Consider the following 16,045-nt stretch of genomic DNA (forward strand, 5'->3'; position numbering starts at 1 on the left):
CACCACAGCACAGTCTGCCAGCCAGCGGGAAAGCAGAGCGCGCTGTGCGTGTCACCGCCCAGAAAGAATCCGTCCTCTCAGTGGCAGAGACTCACGTGGTAAGTATGCTGCATGCACGTCACTGCAGGCCCGCTGTCACCAATGAATGTGCCGTGCGCGCGATGCTACATTTGCTTCAGCCGCGCTTTTAAAGGGCCCCCGCCACCAATTTTCTCACTCTCATATCGGGGCCCGCCGGGAAATTTCCCGATTTCCCGCCAGGCCAGACCGACCCTGCACACACAGTATACAAGGACTGTTCCACCACCCGCTGTAGCAGCAGTTCTGCCGGAGCCGTTATCTTGTCACGTGTCATCTTTTCAGAAAAGATACATTGTATCGACTTATACAACTAAGCCCCGCCCACATACCATATAAGGCTCTACAGCTCGTCCTTTCAACCCCATCCCGGCGAGGTCCTGAGCTGTGATTGGCTGAGGGGATACCGCTGCAGGACCAGTAGTAATACTACCAGGAAGCAACTCTCCAAAACACCGTACGATATGGGGGATGTGGACCTGGTGAAGCTGGGAGCTCTCCCAGTGAAGAATGCTCTGACCGGGGAGGTGAGCTGGGGTCTGATCATAGTGTTCTGGGGTCTTAATACCATTGTTTCCTTATCCTCGCTGTCTAGATCACACCCAGATCCGCAGTCTCAGCTGTGGTAATGAATTAGGGGATTTCATCACTCTCTGCAGTGCCTGGTTATATAGCAATGCTGGTGAGTGATCATTGTACATGCTCTGCAGTCATTATACACATGTCTGCACATTATATACCCTATAGACTAACTATGAGGCTCACCTGATCACCCACATATCAGAAAGTGGGTACAGTCACCCAGAAGTGAGGTACAACTTTGGGGCTGCTTTCAGATTGCTGTGGTCTCCACAATGAGGTGATGGGGCTCCATGCAGCAGTCTGCGGGGGAGTCTATTCTTACCCACCTTCAACTAAGGCCTCATTCAGACCTCCACTTTTCACATACCTGTTCAATCCGTATTTCACGTTAACCCATTATAGTCTATGGGGCTATTCACACATCTGTAGTTTTTTTTTTTCTTTTTGTGGACGGAGTGTCCATGATGAAAAGAATAAGGGACATGTTTGTTTTGGATTCAAATCAATAAGTCTGTGAACATAAGGCTACGTTCCCACAATGGGTTTTTGGTGAGGTTTTTTTTTTTTACGCTGTGTATTTTAACCCCTTTAAAGCCTGTGGCGTAATAGTACGCACCACGCTATCACCTCCTGTTCAGCGCTGGCTCCGGCGCTGAGCCCACACTGAACCGGGCACATGTCAGCTGATTTATACAGCTAACATGTGCCCGCAACAGCCGCGGGTGGAATCCCGATCCACTCGCGGCTGTCAACATGTTAAATGCCGCTGTCAATTTCTGACAGCGGCATTTAAGGCTGCGTGCCCACTTTGCGTTTTTCAAGCATTTTTGCCGCTGAATTTCCGCAGCGAAAACGCTTAAACGCTTGGTAATACGTGCCCAATGGTCCCCAATGATGATCCACATGTGCTGTGCACATGCTGCAGAAATTTCCGCTTCTGATTATCATTGCGGAAAAAATACGCAGCATGTCCATTAATTTTGTGGACACGCAGCGTAATTGCCGCCATTGACTTGCATTGAATCGCTTAATATCCGCATGACTACATATGCACATGCGGATATTAAGCGATTCAATGTGCGGATGGTACCCGGGTCTGGAGAAGAGGAGACTCCCCTTCAGACCCGGGTACCATAGTACCTGTTAAAAAAAGAATTTAAAATAAAAAATAAACATATACTTACCTTATGATGGCTCCTGGTCTTTTCTCCGCTGCGTCCAGTCTCTTGTATGGCTCTCGGTGGTGGGAAAGGACCCTCCATGACGTCATTTAGTCGGTCGCGTGACCTGTCACATGACTAAATGACACCATGAAAGGTCCTTTCACACCACCGCCAGACGTACAAGAGATTGGACGCAGCGGAGAAAAGACCGGGGGCCATCAGAAGGTAAGTATAATGTTTTTTCTTTTAATCTTTTTTTAACTATTACTTGGTCACACTATATAAATCCATGCCGGTTGCATGGATTTATATAGTGTGAACAAGTTGTCAAGCACTTTCCAAGTGATGCTAAAATCGCTTGGAAAAGCGCTTGATAACCCGCATGAAGAAATGCATGCAAAAACGCTTGACAAACGCTTCTACCTGGCGGGAAAAACGCATGTAAAATCCGCATGCATTTTTCCTGCCAGGGAGATGCGGAAAAAATCTGCAGCATTTCTGCATCATGGGCACTTAGCCTAAGGCTATGTGCCCACGATGCAGAAATGAAGCAGAAAATTTCTGCAGCATTTCTGCATCTCCCTGGCAGAAAAAACGCATGCAGATTGTGCAAACGGCATGGATTTATATAGTGTGACCGTAAAAATAAAAAAATAAAAGCTATACTTGCCTCCCATGCCGCCGCGTGTGCTGTCGCGCTCCTTCCTGGTTCCTTCCTGGCTTGCCGGCATCTCGCGAGACAGCCTGCGGTCACATGACCGCGACGTCATCTCAGGTCCTGGAAGGAGAAGCACTGCAGGGGCCGCCGGACAGGTGAATGTAAACTTTATTTATTATTTTATTCTTTTTTCACAGGTACAATGGTACCCAGGTCTGGATGAGAGTCTCCTCTCCTCCAGAACTGGGTACCATCCGCACATTGAACCGCATATAATCCGCTTGTACAAATGTACAGACACTGATTCTATGCGTCTCAATGCAAGTCAATGGCGGCGCTTCCGCTGCGCTTCCGCAAAATTAATGAACATGCTGCGGATTTATTTGCGCTGCAGAAACGCTGCGGAAAAATCCGCAGCATGTGCATTGACATTGCGGAATGCCATTGGGGACCATGGGGTGCGGATTACCATGCGTTTTTGATGCGTTTCCGCTGCGGAAATTCCGCAGCATAAACGCATGAAGAACACATTGTGTGCACGCAGCCTAACAGCGCCGCCCCAGAACTGCGTCACTTGCCCCACCCATCGGTGACCCCGTCACGTGATCGCGGTTCACTGATGGGTGGGCATGACAACCCTGGGACTGCAGCAGACCCCAGTGGTTGTCATGTACTGATCGCTATGAGCGCCATCTGGTGGTTGGCGCTCATAGCACAGGAGCATTTCTGCTACATAGAGGTGATCTGCTCATCACCTCTATGTAGCAGAGGCGTACGGACAATTGCTGCTTCTCGTCTCCTACGGAGACTATAGAAGCAAGCAAAAAGTGTAAAAATGTTTTTAAAAATATTAAAACAATATAAAAGTTTAAATCACCCCCCTTTTGCCCCATTCAAAATAAAATACTAAAAAAAAAAACACATACACATATTTGGTATCGCAGAGTTCAGAATCGCCCGATCTATCAATATAAAAAAAAGAATTAATCCGATCTGTAAACAGTGTAACGAGAAAAAAATTCCAAACGCCAGAAATACGTTTTTTTTTAAAACATCGGATCTACCCCAAAATGTCAATAAAGCGAACTCTCGATCTGCGCATGTGCCGCCCACACAATGATGGCGGCGCAGAATTTCAAAACTGAGTCAGGTCACTGAATAATCAGTGACCTGTACAAGAAGCAGAGGAGGCTTGGGGTGTGGGGGGAGAAGATCCTGCCCCCACGTTACGCCCTGAAGCACACAAGACGTCATTTTCTGAAAACTTCACAAGGTGAGTATTCAGCAGCCACTGAGTGGATCCCTTCATATCAGGTATCAGATTAATCAGCTTCGCTGTGCCATTATAGCCCTGCCTTTAGTTTAAAGGGCTAAATACTGCTGACAGGTTCTCTTTAACGAGTAGGAGCAGTTTGAATTTTTTTTTGTTTTTTTTAGAATTAAACAGGATTACCACACTGATGGTAAAGATGGTCACTTGGATCAAAAATGTATGAAAATGTAATTCTGCACATTGAGGAGAATCTTATTTTTCCTCTTATTTAAAGGAGTACTCAGAATTTTTTAATTTCTTCCATTGGTAGCTGTTAGGTGTGTATGTCCAATGAGCGCAGTAATATATTCTCAGGTTACCGTTTTCAGCAGCGCACTGATATGACCACATTTGCGTCCTTCTGAACCACACTTTCTGCTGTATGGAATGGAGGTCACTTTTTGAATTTTCTCAATGTGTAAGGGCTAATGCAGACAACCGTATGATCTGTCCATATAAAATCCAACAAAACATTGGATTACACCCAGACCAATGTTAGTCTATCGAGCTGTTCAATAATTATTTATGCATGCTCTAGTTTGATCTGATATTCACATCGCACTCAGCCATGCAATTCAGTGAGTGCGTGGGAAACATTGGACTGCACTCGGATGACATCTGAGTGCAGTCTGATTTCCGATCACTGACCGAATGGAGAACATTCAGACATTTTTTTTTTCTTCATCTTCTCCACTTGTGCTCCGATTCTCTCATCTGAGAGAATCTGAGCACACTGATCGGAGTGTGATTTGCATAATCGGCATGATGAGAGAATCTATGGCAGTCTGCACCTGCTCTTAGCCTATGAGACACTTAACGAGACCTCATACTGAGTCTCATAGACGTAAATAGAGAAAGCATCCACTGCTCCACACAGAAGATGCAGTATGATCTGATGATTTACAGATGCGGTCACGTGGTACCGGCATGGACCAGAGTGCTGCTGAAAACAGCCAAAGATGGCGACCAGTGAGAATTATTTTAAAAAAAAAAAAGCCTTACTTCTAGATTTTTAATTTTATATTTTTGAGCATGATATGCTGCTCAGTGGAGAATTATTGACTGACAGGTACTAGAACATAAATAGAATAGGGCATCACCAAGTGCAAGCGTAGGGAGCTCCACGGTGCATTGCACTGATAGTGGCCCACATTCAGAGCAATGCCAAATTTAAAGGGTGGTCCTAGAAGACCTTGGTTTGTGCGGTATTTATCTGCCTTAGCCACCCTATACAGCAGGAGGCTTACAGGTTTCCCTCCGCTTTTTGCTTTCATGTCTTGGAAGATTTTAATGACTGAAGAAGAGACTGGCTTAGAGTTTATGTAACTGGTAATGTGTCCTGGCACCAAAGTCAGACTGGATGGCATAACAGATACGTAGAAGGGCCAACTGCCCCTAGGGATTTGTGTAACAGCTTTATTTTTAATAGGAACTCGTGTACTAACAGGTCTCCCTAAGGATAGGTTTATGCGATAGTATAAAAAATAGGTCCAAACTTTCATCCAGAAAAGTATGGTGAATTTTTTTTTTCTCTCACTTGTCAGCCTTATACAATCCGATAGATTATATATATATATTTTTTTTTTGACTGATAACAGTTGTGTGTACGAGCCCTGAGTAGATCAAGACTGCTTGTCTAATACCCAAAGCCCTACCTTGCAGCTCGGGAGGCCTGTAGGGTAGCACTGCCCAGATATGTACCCTGCCTGAAGATTTCTGTGGAGTAGATCCCGTTCTGTGCTGCTTGTAAGTTCTGTGATCCGAAGCATGGACACCGTATCTGCCATTCGGAGGAAGAAAGGTGGTAATCCTAAAATCTTCTTTTATTAGCTATGCATACAAACTGGTGACAGGTCACCATGCGGACATCTACCCGTTTTGTGTGCTGAGACAGTCCTTGGTCATGATGGGAGGTCATGTATGTCCAGTGTATATGTTACATGTGTATCTCAGATGCAGTGGACATAGGGGAGTCTAACCATGATGAATATACAGATGTCTGGACGCTGCTGATAGTCAGCTGTGAGGATTACATTTGGCATTTTGCACCTTCAGACAGTTGAGTTGCAGTCGCTGTGGAGAGACCACACCAGCGTCCTGTTCTTCCTGAGAAGATTCGGCTGCCAGGTTTGCCGCTGGATGGCAAAAGAAGTTTCCAAGCTGCAAAATTCGTTCGGTGCCAACCAAATCCGTCTGATCGGGATTGGACCGGAGAGTTTGGGGCTGGAAGAATTTGTAGATGGTAAATTTTTCACAGGGGGTAAGTGTACATATAGGCAAGTTCGGCATTTACAGGCAACATGTTGGTCAAAGATCCCAAGACATGGCAAGGGAGCTGAGGTACTGATTTGCATTCACCGACATGGAAAATTATTGGCTGCCTGGTGATAAAGTAAGACTCCTGTAAAAATGAATACACCGTGTTGTGTCTGTCTGGCCTGACTGGACAGAGCATGATATAAAATAACCAATTGTGACTGACACCCTCCCTGTGCCATATTTTGCCCCTCAAGGTATATATTATATATTGGCTGGAGTTTTCCTTTACATTCTTCCACTATTAGTATCAATGGCATCAATCAAGCTTCTGTAATGTCGGACTATCAAAAAACATCTCTATGATCTTGTCTTATTAAGCTTTACATTTTAAATAGCTGCTCTTATCTAAGAATAGGTTCTGGATTATCAGATGTTGGAGCAAAGATCTGGTTAGGAGTCACTACTGCAGATCATTTTCACAATCTTCTCATTTACAAGCCCATAACAACTTGTTTGGCAGTTAACAAAATATGTTTTACTGTTTACGCTGGTCTGTATCCCCCTTACTTAAAGGGGTTGTCCAGGACTAAGTTTTTAGGCTCACAGTAAAAAAAAAAAACAGTGACCACTACAGTGGCATATAAAAGTTTGGGCACCCCTGGTCAAAATTACTGTTATTGTGAACAGTTAACAGTTGAGCAAGTTGAAGATGAAATGATTTATAAAAGGCCTAAAGTTAAGAAGACAGATTTCCTTTCTATTTTAGGCAAAAAAAATAAAAATTAAAAAAATACATTATATGTGTGTGTGTGTGTGTGTGTGTGTGTGTGTATATACATACAGTGGATACGGAAAGTATTCAGACCCCTTTAAATTTTTCACTCTTTGTTTCATTGCAGCCATTTGGTAAATCTAAAAAGTTCATTTTTTTTTTCATTAAAGTATACTCTGCACCCCATCTTGACTGAAAAAAAAACAGAAATGCAGAAATTTTTGCAAATTTATTAAAAAAGAAAAACTGAAATATCACATGGTCATAAGTATTCAGACCCTTTGCTCAGACACTCATATTTAAGTCACATGCTGTCCATTTCCTTGTAATCCTCCTTGAGATGGTTCTACTCCTTCATTGGAGTCCAGATGTTTAATTAAACTGATAGGACTTGATTTGGAAAGGCACACACCTGTCTATATAAGACGTCACAGCTCACAGTGCATGTCAGACCAAATGAGAATCATGAGCTCAAAGGAACCGCCCAAGGAGCTCAGAGACAGAATTGTGGCAAGGCACAGATCTGGCCAAGGTTACAAAAGAATTACTGCATTATTCAAGGTTCCTAAGAGCACAGTGGCCTCCATAATCCTTAAATGGAAGAAGTTTAGGACCACAGAAGTCTTCCTAGACCTGGCCGTCCAGCCAAACTGAGCAATCGTGGGAGAAGAGCAATGGTGAGAGAGGTAAAGAAGAACCCCAATATCACTGTGGCTGAGCTCCAGAGATGCAGTAGGGAGATGGGAGAAAGTTCCACAAAGTCAACTATTACTGCAGCCCTCCACCAGTCGGGCCTTTATGGCAGAGTGGACCGACGGAAGCCTCTCCTCAGAGAAAGACATATGAAAGCCTGCATAGAGTTTGCTCAAAAACACATGAAGGACTCCCAGACTATGAGAAATAAGATTCTCTGGTCTGATGAGACGAAGATAGAACTTTTTGGTGATAATTTTAAGCGGTATGTGTGGAGAAAACCAGGCACTGCTCATCACCTACCCAATACAATCCCAACAGTGAAACATGGTGGTGGCAGCATCATGCTATGAGGGTGTTTTTCAGCTGCAGGGACAGGATGAATGGTTGCAATTGAAGGAAACATGAATGCGGCCAAGTATAGAGATATCCTGGATTCAAACCTCTTCCAGAGTGCTCTGGACCTCAGACTTGGCCGAAGGTTCACCTTCCAACAAGACAATGATCCTAAGCACACAGCTAAAATAACAAAGGAGTGGCTTCAGAACAACTCTGTGACCATTCTTGACTAGCACAGCCAGAACCCTGACCTAAACCCAATTGAGCATCTCTGGAGAGACCTGAAAATTGCTGTCCACCAACGTTCATCATCTAACCTGACAGAACTGGAGAGGATCTTCAAGGAAGAATGGCAGAGGCTCCCCAAATCCAGGTGTGAAAAACTTGTTGCATCATTCCCTAGAAGACTCATGGCTGTACTAGCTCAAAAGGGTGCTTCTACTCAATACTGAGCAAAGGGTCTGAATACTTATGACCATGTGATATTTCAGTTTTTCTTTTTCAATAAATTTGCAAAAATTTCTACATTTCTGTTTTTTTTTCAGTCAAGATGGGGTGCAGAGTGTACTTTAATGAGAAAAAAATGAAAAATGTAAAGGGGTTTGAATGCTTTCCGTACCCAGTGTTTGTGTGTGTGTGTGTGTGTTTGTGTATATATATATGTACTAGATGGTGGCCCGATTCGAACACATCGGGTATTCTAGAATATGTATGCGGCCGACCGGGCGCAATCAGCAGAGCGTTGTTTAAATTTGGCACCAAAATCGCTGATTGGTGGTGGTTGCCGGCCGCGACCAATCAGAAAAAGGGTGTTTAAATTTGGCGGCAATATCGGTGATTGGTGGCGGCCGCGACCAATCAGCGAACTGTGTTAGTGAGGACCAGATAGCTTGTTTAAATTTGGCGCTAAAATCGCTGATTAGTCGCGACCGCGACCAATTAGCAAAACGGTGTTTAAATTTGATGCCAATATCGCTGATTGGTCGCGACCAATCAGCAAACCATATTACTGAGGACCGGGCAGCGGCGCCGTCCCTCCCTTCACACTTGCCGTCGGGAGATCAGCGGCCCAAGCCGCTGATCTCCCGACGGTAGCCGCATGGAGGTTAGCGGCGCCGCCCTTCGGGGTACTTGTGCTGCCAGCAGCGGGGAGATGAGCGGCTAGCGCCGCTCATCTCCCGGCTACATCGCCGCTGACTTCCGTCCGGCAGATGAGCCGGTAACGGCCGCCATCTTTTTCTGAAATCCTGCGTCGCTGATTGGCCGGGGCCGGACCAATCAGCTACGCGGGATTTCCTGGACAGAAAGACAGACAGACTGACGGGATAAGACGATTATATATATATTAGATATCTCTTGCTTAACTGTTCACAATAACAGTAATTTTGACCAGGGGTGCCCAAACTTTTACACGCCACTGTGCCTGCCGGCGAATCAGCTGCTCCACATCAACAGAGCAGCTTTTCTTCCAGGCTGCTTTTTGAAGGGGTGTGATTGCTGAAAAAAAAAAAATAGTCCTAGATAACCCCTTAAGTGCTGTAAGAATGCACACAGTAGTTTTGCCCACAGAACATAAGATACTGCATTGTTTTAAGGGGAATCTGCATAAACAGCACCTATGTCTTGCAGACTGTACGTGAAATAAAATGATCAGAAAATAAGATTTCCCACAATCCTGTGATGTTATTGTTATCCCCCTTAATAAAAGAAGGAATGGTTAATAACATATTTTATTGAGAAGTAGCTGATTATGCAATGTCATGACATGATGCATACAAGGAGGAGCTTCAGCCTGTGGTGGGCATATGATATAAGTCGTCCTTGAATTACTCCAGGTTTTGCGCAATAGTTTTATGGCTTTTTGCACAACCCTGATTGCCATTCCCTTATCTTGTTAATGAACATCACGCCTTGTAAACTCAACAGCACTCGGCTGCCTTTTATTCTCTGTAGTTTTCTGGCTTTTGATGTTGTGTAGCTACAAATCTCTGCTTTATTTCAGAATTATATCTGGATGAATCCAAGCAGAGCTACAAGGAGCTGGGATTCAAGAGGTCGGTGTCTGAAAAGTCCATAAAGTTGGGCTACGACCGATGGTTATATTAGACAACCTTGTGTCCTAGCCTAAGTAGAGGTGGGCTAATTCGTAGTTTTCGTTTAAAGGAAACTTGTCCCCAAGTTTTCCAAATATAAAGTACAGGAAAAGGGGAAATCCAGCATTCGAATCTTCGTATAAAAGTACTATTTTATTTAAAAGCACGCAGATGTGTATGGTCATATCCAATAAATTAGTCCCAAAAAAACATGAATAAGGGGGGAATTATTCACTGGCAAAAGCGATTCAAACTGAAGTTCCTAATCATTGCAGTGATGACAGTCCTGGTGACAGGTACCCTTTTAAAGCCATGTGTTTTATGCTATTAAAAAGAACAACAAAAAAAACACATACATATAAATAAATCTTTTTTTTAAATACCCGTGGCCACATAACCTTCTGCTAAGGAGCACTATATTAGGGAATCTTTTTCTATGCAATATACTGAGGGTTCACTTATGTTTATTTCTCATTGTAGGTATAATACTCTTTCTATAGTTCCTGCAGCTCTTGGGAAAAAGGTTTGAGATATTGTCACCAAGGTGAGAATATACTTATGCAGAAAATATATATATGTCAAGCGTTTTTGCATGCATTTCTGCATGCGGGTTATCAAGAGCTCTTCCAAGCGATTTTTAGCTTCACTTGGAAAGTGCTTGACAACTTGTTCACACTATATAAATCCATGCAACCGGCATGAATTTATAGTAGTGTGACCAAGTTAGTTAAAAAAAAAGAATAAAAATGGTAAATAAAAATTTTTATACTTGCCTTCCGATGTTCTCCCGGTGTTTTCTCAGCTCCGTCCGGTGTCTTGGGCGGCTCGCGGTGGTGTGAAGGACCTGCGGTGGCGTCATTGAGTCGTGTCAGGTCACATGACTCAATGACGTCATGGCAGGTCCTTCACAACACCACGACCCATACAGCAGACCAGACGGAGCCGAGAAAACACCAGGAGGACATCAGAAGGTGAGTATAATCTTTATTTTTTATTTTAAATTCTTTTTTTTAACAGGTTCTATGGTACCTGGGTCTGGATGAGAGTCTCCTCTCCTCCAGACCTGGGTACTATCTGCACATTGAAACTCATAATATCCATGTGTACAAATGTACTAACACGGATATTATGCGTTTCAATGCAAGTCAATGGCGGCAATTACGCTGCGTGTCCACAAAATTAATGGACATGCTGCATATTTTTCCGCAATGATAATCCACAGCGGAAATTTCTGCAGCATGTGCAGAGCACATGCGGATTATCCTTGGGGACCATGGGGCACGTATTACCAAGCGGTTTTTAAGCGTTTTTGCTGCGGAAATTCAGCGTCAAAAACCCTTGAAAAACGCATAGTGGGCACGCAGCCATAAGGTGTCCATATCCCCAAGCGCTCACACTATTAAATAGGATAAGCAATTCTGCAGAAGAATTTGCTCAGGATACAGGGTGTTAGCAGAGGGTTAGAAACAGATTAGACGATGAGTACACAGCGCACACTTAACAAGTAAAGCTAAACATGATTATAGTGCAAATAGTGTACCAAGGTAGAGTAGATAATGTAAAAATAATACAGGCTAATTACCATATCATTACAGTCACAGGTCAAAATGAACAGCTTCACATCCCAGGCCAACCTTGATCTTTATTTAAAAAAAAAAAAAAAAGGTCCAATTGAGGAAGTTTTTCCTTCTCAAATATAACAATGAACCTTGTCATATGGAAACAGACTTGGGGCTCTTTCACACATCAGTATTTCCGGTACGTGTGATGAGTTTCCACACGTACCGGAAACACTGGCACATGTAGACCCATTCAAATCTATGGGTCTGTGCACATGTCAGTATGTTTCCATGAACCATGGGTCTGTGTGCTCCACAAGCTGACATGTCAGTTTTTTGAACGAAAGCACGGATCATATGGACCCATTCAAGTCAATGGGTCCGTGTAAACACGTGCCTAACACGGATGCCATCATTGTGACATGTACCGGCGCTTGGGAAACAGTGTACAGTTAGCCCTGTTCCCAAGCGCCGGATGCTGAATGCTGTACTCTTCATGGTTTCCTGCCGGCGCTGCGATCAGCACCAGCAGGGACAATGATGAGACTAGTAGGGTCTGCTCCCGCAGTGTCCACCTGTAAAAATAAGAATAAAATAAAAAATCCTTATACTCACCTGTCCTAAGTGTTCCCGTGTATGTTGTAATCCATGCGACTCATCAGCAGAGGAGTCGGGGAGAATGAGCGGGTCCTGGAGCTGTGCTTAGTGAGTGACGGACATCGCTCCTGAGCTCCGGGGCCCGCTCATGACAGCCGCTCATTCTCCTCGGCCTCAGCGGTCGTATGGATTACAGCCAGGGACATTTAGGACAAGTGAGTATAAGGATTTTGGATTTTATTTTTATTTTTACAGGTGGACACTTCGGGAGCAGAATACTACTCTCCATTGTGTCCCTGCTGGTGCTGATCACAGTGCCAACAGGGGACAATGATGAGGGCAGTGTTCAGAACCCGGCGTTTGGGAATAGCACTAACTGTACACTGATTCCCAAGCGCCGGTACGTGTGCTCTTGATGCGGCACACGGTTGCCACACGTGTGACACACACGGGACGTGGATATCTCCACTACCGGAAATATACGGACAGACGTGTGAAACCAGCCTTAAAGTAGTTGTCCTACAAACAAAGTCAATTTTAAGTAATAGATCTTAGAATAAAATATTTGTAATATGTTATGTAAGAGCTGTAGAAAGCATATGGCTAATTTAAATATGTAATAACAAAGGTTAAAAACCTTGAATAATACAGATCATAAAGTCTAATGCAAACAAGTGCCCCCCCACTCCCAAACACAGTAAGATACCCCCACAGTGAATTCCTCCATATTATGGTGACCCCATCACAGTATGATTGCTCACACAGAGTAATGGGCCCCGCATAGCGCTCTGTACGGAGTAATGGGCCCTGCATAGCTGGCCCCACATGATCCTCTGTAGAGTATAATAGGCCCCACATTAAACAAAAAAAAATACTCCCTTCTCCTCATTCGACTTCCCCCTGCTCCAGTCTCTGCAGTGCATCTTCTGATCCTTTGCACTGCTTGGAACAGTGGGTGCGTTGTAATGACATCATCGCGCCCGCTGCGCTGAAACATCAGATGTAGAGGGAGAATGATGGGAGAGGGAGCGTCGGCTGAAACTCCTTCCATCATTGCTTTCAATATTGTCAGCATCCAGGATGCTGATACAGTTGAAAGTGCGATGCCGGGTGGGTGGCCTGCCTGGCGTTGTGGGCTAAATACAGTCGCCCTGCTCACCAGAGTTTGAGATATGTGCCCTAGAGTATAAATCCCTGTACATTGTGAGCCCTCGCGGGCAGAGTCCTCGCTCCTCCTGTACCAGCCGCCGGCTTGCATTGTTCAAAATTTACTGTAATTGTTTGTGCTATGTATATCCCTTTCACATGTAAAGCTCCATGGAATGAATGGCGCTATAATAATAATACGTTTTTCTTGACGGATGATAGTGTTTACCTAAGTTAGACTTTATTTCAACTAACTTACATTTTACAGGCAAATGCAGATGGGGTGCAAGGAAGCTTCAGTGGAGATCTCCTGCAGAGTGGGGGGATGTTGATTGTCACTAAAGGTAAAAGGATTTTATATGAATTGTTCACAAATTAGAATTGTAAGAATTTATCTAAAACAACCACAAGATGGCAGGATGGAGCTTATCAGGCGAAGATAGTGAGGAAGAAGGGTAAAGCCTGTCATAAACCTATAGAGCTGGGGGTCCACAGCGTGTGGCTCCCCAACTCTTATGAAACTACAGCTCAGTATGTTTTAATAGGAGATATCCATCACTGCTATTTTTTTATTTTTTTGCTGAAATTAAACTAACTTGCTCTATCCCCCTTTTTTCTTTTTTTCTTTTTTTTACAAGGAGGAGAAGAAGTTTTGCTTCACTTTGTACAAGATTCCCCTGGTGAGCACATTTCTCTAGAAACCTTAGTGAAAATTCTGGGAATTTCTGCAAATGTGACTGAAGGACAGCGCCCTCAGGTATCTCATATGGAGCAGGACCTGTTAGTGGACTGCTCTATTCTACCTTTTTCTACTCTCCTTACCCTAAAGTGAATTTTCGCCTTTTACTTCCATATAATTTCTAGCTTCAAGATTAATTTAATCTACAAGACTATCCCTACAGCAGGGGGTGCTCTGAAACAGAGCTCCAAATCTTCTACAATAGGTTGATTTTGTAGTTGATGTATTAAGACTGACTTTGTGCATTAAAGTTTTTAATGAAGGGCTCGCTGGTGTACGTTGTGCCAATTCATTAAAGGGGTTATCCAGGACTATTTTTAAAAAATTTTTTAGTACAGGCCTAAGAACTAACAGGTAAGTAGTTGCGCCGATCTCTGCCGACACAGACCGCTTCTGCAGGAAATTCTACTGCTTCCGCTCTGCTCTGTTGACAGGGCGTGACTGCCAATTTCATGCTGACTGACAGCCGGCTCCCCGCTGCCTAACTGCAGGGAGCTAGGTGTCAGTCATTATGACATTGGCAGTCACACTCCATCAACTCTTAAGTGGAGCAGCTGAATCACTGGCATGAGCGGTTAGTGGCCGCTCTGAGCCGGCGCCGTGTACGAGTAGAAGAGGCAAGTAGTTTCCTCTGGTAGCAATTACCTGCCTGTTAGTTTTGAAGCTCATATTAAAAAATAAAATAGTCCTGGATAACCCCTTAAAAGGTGCACGCCACTTAATGAATTTGGAGCATCTCCTCTGTGGCCTGCACCTCGCCAGGAAAGCTTCATCCAGTCTCGGTCTGGATTGGCATTTCTGGCTTAAAAATGTCAGCACTTTTTGTGAATTTGATGGGTGGGCATAGCTATGTCCAGTGCCACACCAGCTGCGGCCATTTTGGCAGAGCTACTTTAATGTGACTTCTCCTGCGTGGACTTCAAGTCATTAATCTGTCTTAGATTCTGTATAAAATATTCATTTTGATGCGGTCTCTAGAAGAAGTGAATTATAGTGCGTGTGTAGCCATATTGACATCACCTTCTTGTTTCTCCCCACAGTGTAATGATGATGTGTGCACATACTGAATGAAGAATCCTTTCCCGTTTCTTATGGGAGTTGCATCGTGTCTCTACTTATCATATTTCTTGCACTGACTGGAATCTTCATTGCTTGAAATCCCACTTCTGACTAGAGGGGTCTCACACTATTCTAATGGGCCATAACATGAAGGGAGGGTCCCCTTTGTCACTAAAAAACGTATTCATTGTAAACTCTAATGAAACAAACTGTAACTCCCTAATTGTATTTGTTTTTATTCATTGCTGTTTTACAAGATCTCTGTTTGCTGTTAGCAAATGGAAATCTTATTCCTTAAAGGGGTACTCTCATGTTTTCTCCAGAGCAGCTCACAGCTCTGCAGTTCTGTGCTTTCTTGTTGCTTGGAGGAGGGGTGGGTGCTCCATGTTGAGTGACAGTTCTAGCCAGTGTCTTCGTCCTGCTACAACACATTAATGCTCTGTCAGTGTTTGTTCTTCCTCTTTACTCATCACTATATTTGCACTTAGACATAAGGTGCATTTGAACAATTACAGTGGTGGCTAAAAGTATTGGCACCCCTGCAATTCTGTCAGATAATACTCAGTTTCTTCCTGAAAATGATTGCAATCACAAGTTCTTTGGTATTATTATCTTCATTTAATTTGTCTTCAATGAAAAAAACACAAAAAGAATTGTCCTAAAGCCAAATTGGATACAATTCCACACCAAACCTAAAAAAGGGGGTGGACAAAAGTATTGGCACTGTTTGAAAAATCATGTGATGCTTCTGTAATTCATGTAACTAACAGCACCTGTAACTTACCTGTGGCACCTAACAGGTGTTGGCAATAACTAAATCATACTTGCAGCCAGTTAACATGGATTAAAGTTGACTCAACCTCTGTCCTGTGTCCTTGTGTGTACCACATTGAGCATGGAGAAAAGAAAGAAGACCAAAGAACTGTCTGAGGACTTGAGAAACCAAATTGTGAGGAAGCATGAGCAATCTCAAGGCTACAAGTCCATCTCCAAAGA

At 43.8% G+C, this 16,045-nt stretch overlaps 1 pseudogene; it reads left to right on the forward strand.

Annotated features, from left to right (window-relative positions):
* The first annotated feature begins 481 nt into the window (after nt 1-481).
* On the forward strand, nt 482-15,141 carry LOC141173184 (prostamide/prostaglandin F synthase-like; annotated as a pseudogene).
* Nucleotides 15,142-16,045: the final 904 nt, after the last annotated feature.

This window comes from Phyllobates terribilis, unplaced genomic scaffold (assembly GCF_046119375.1).
Source record: "Phyllobates terribilis strain yellow unplaced genomic scaffold, ASM4611937v1 Scaffold_12__6_contigs__length_324123572, whole genome shotgun sequence".
NCBI classification, from domain to species: Eukaryota; Metazoa; Chordata; class Amphibia; order Anura; family Dendrobatidae; genus Phyllobates; species Phyllobates terribilis.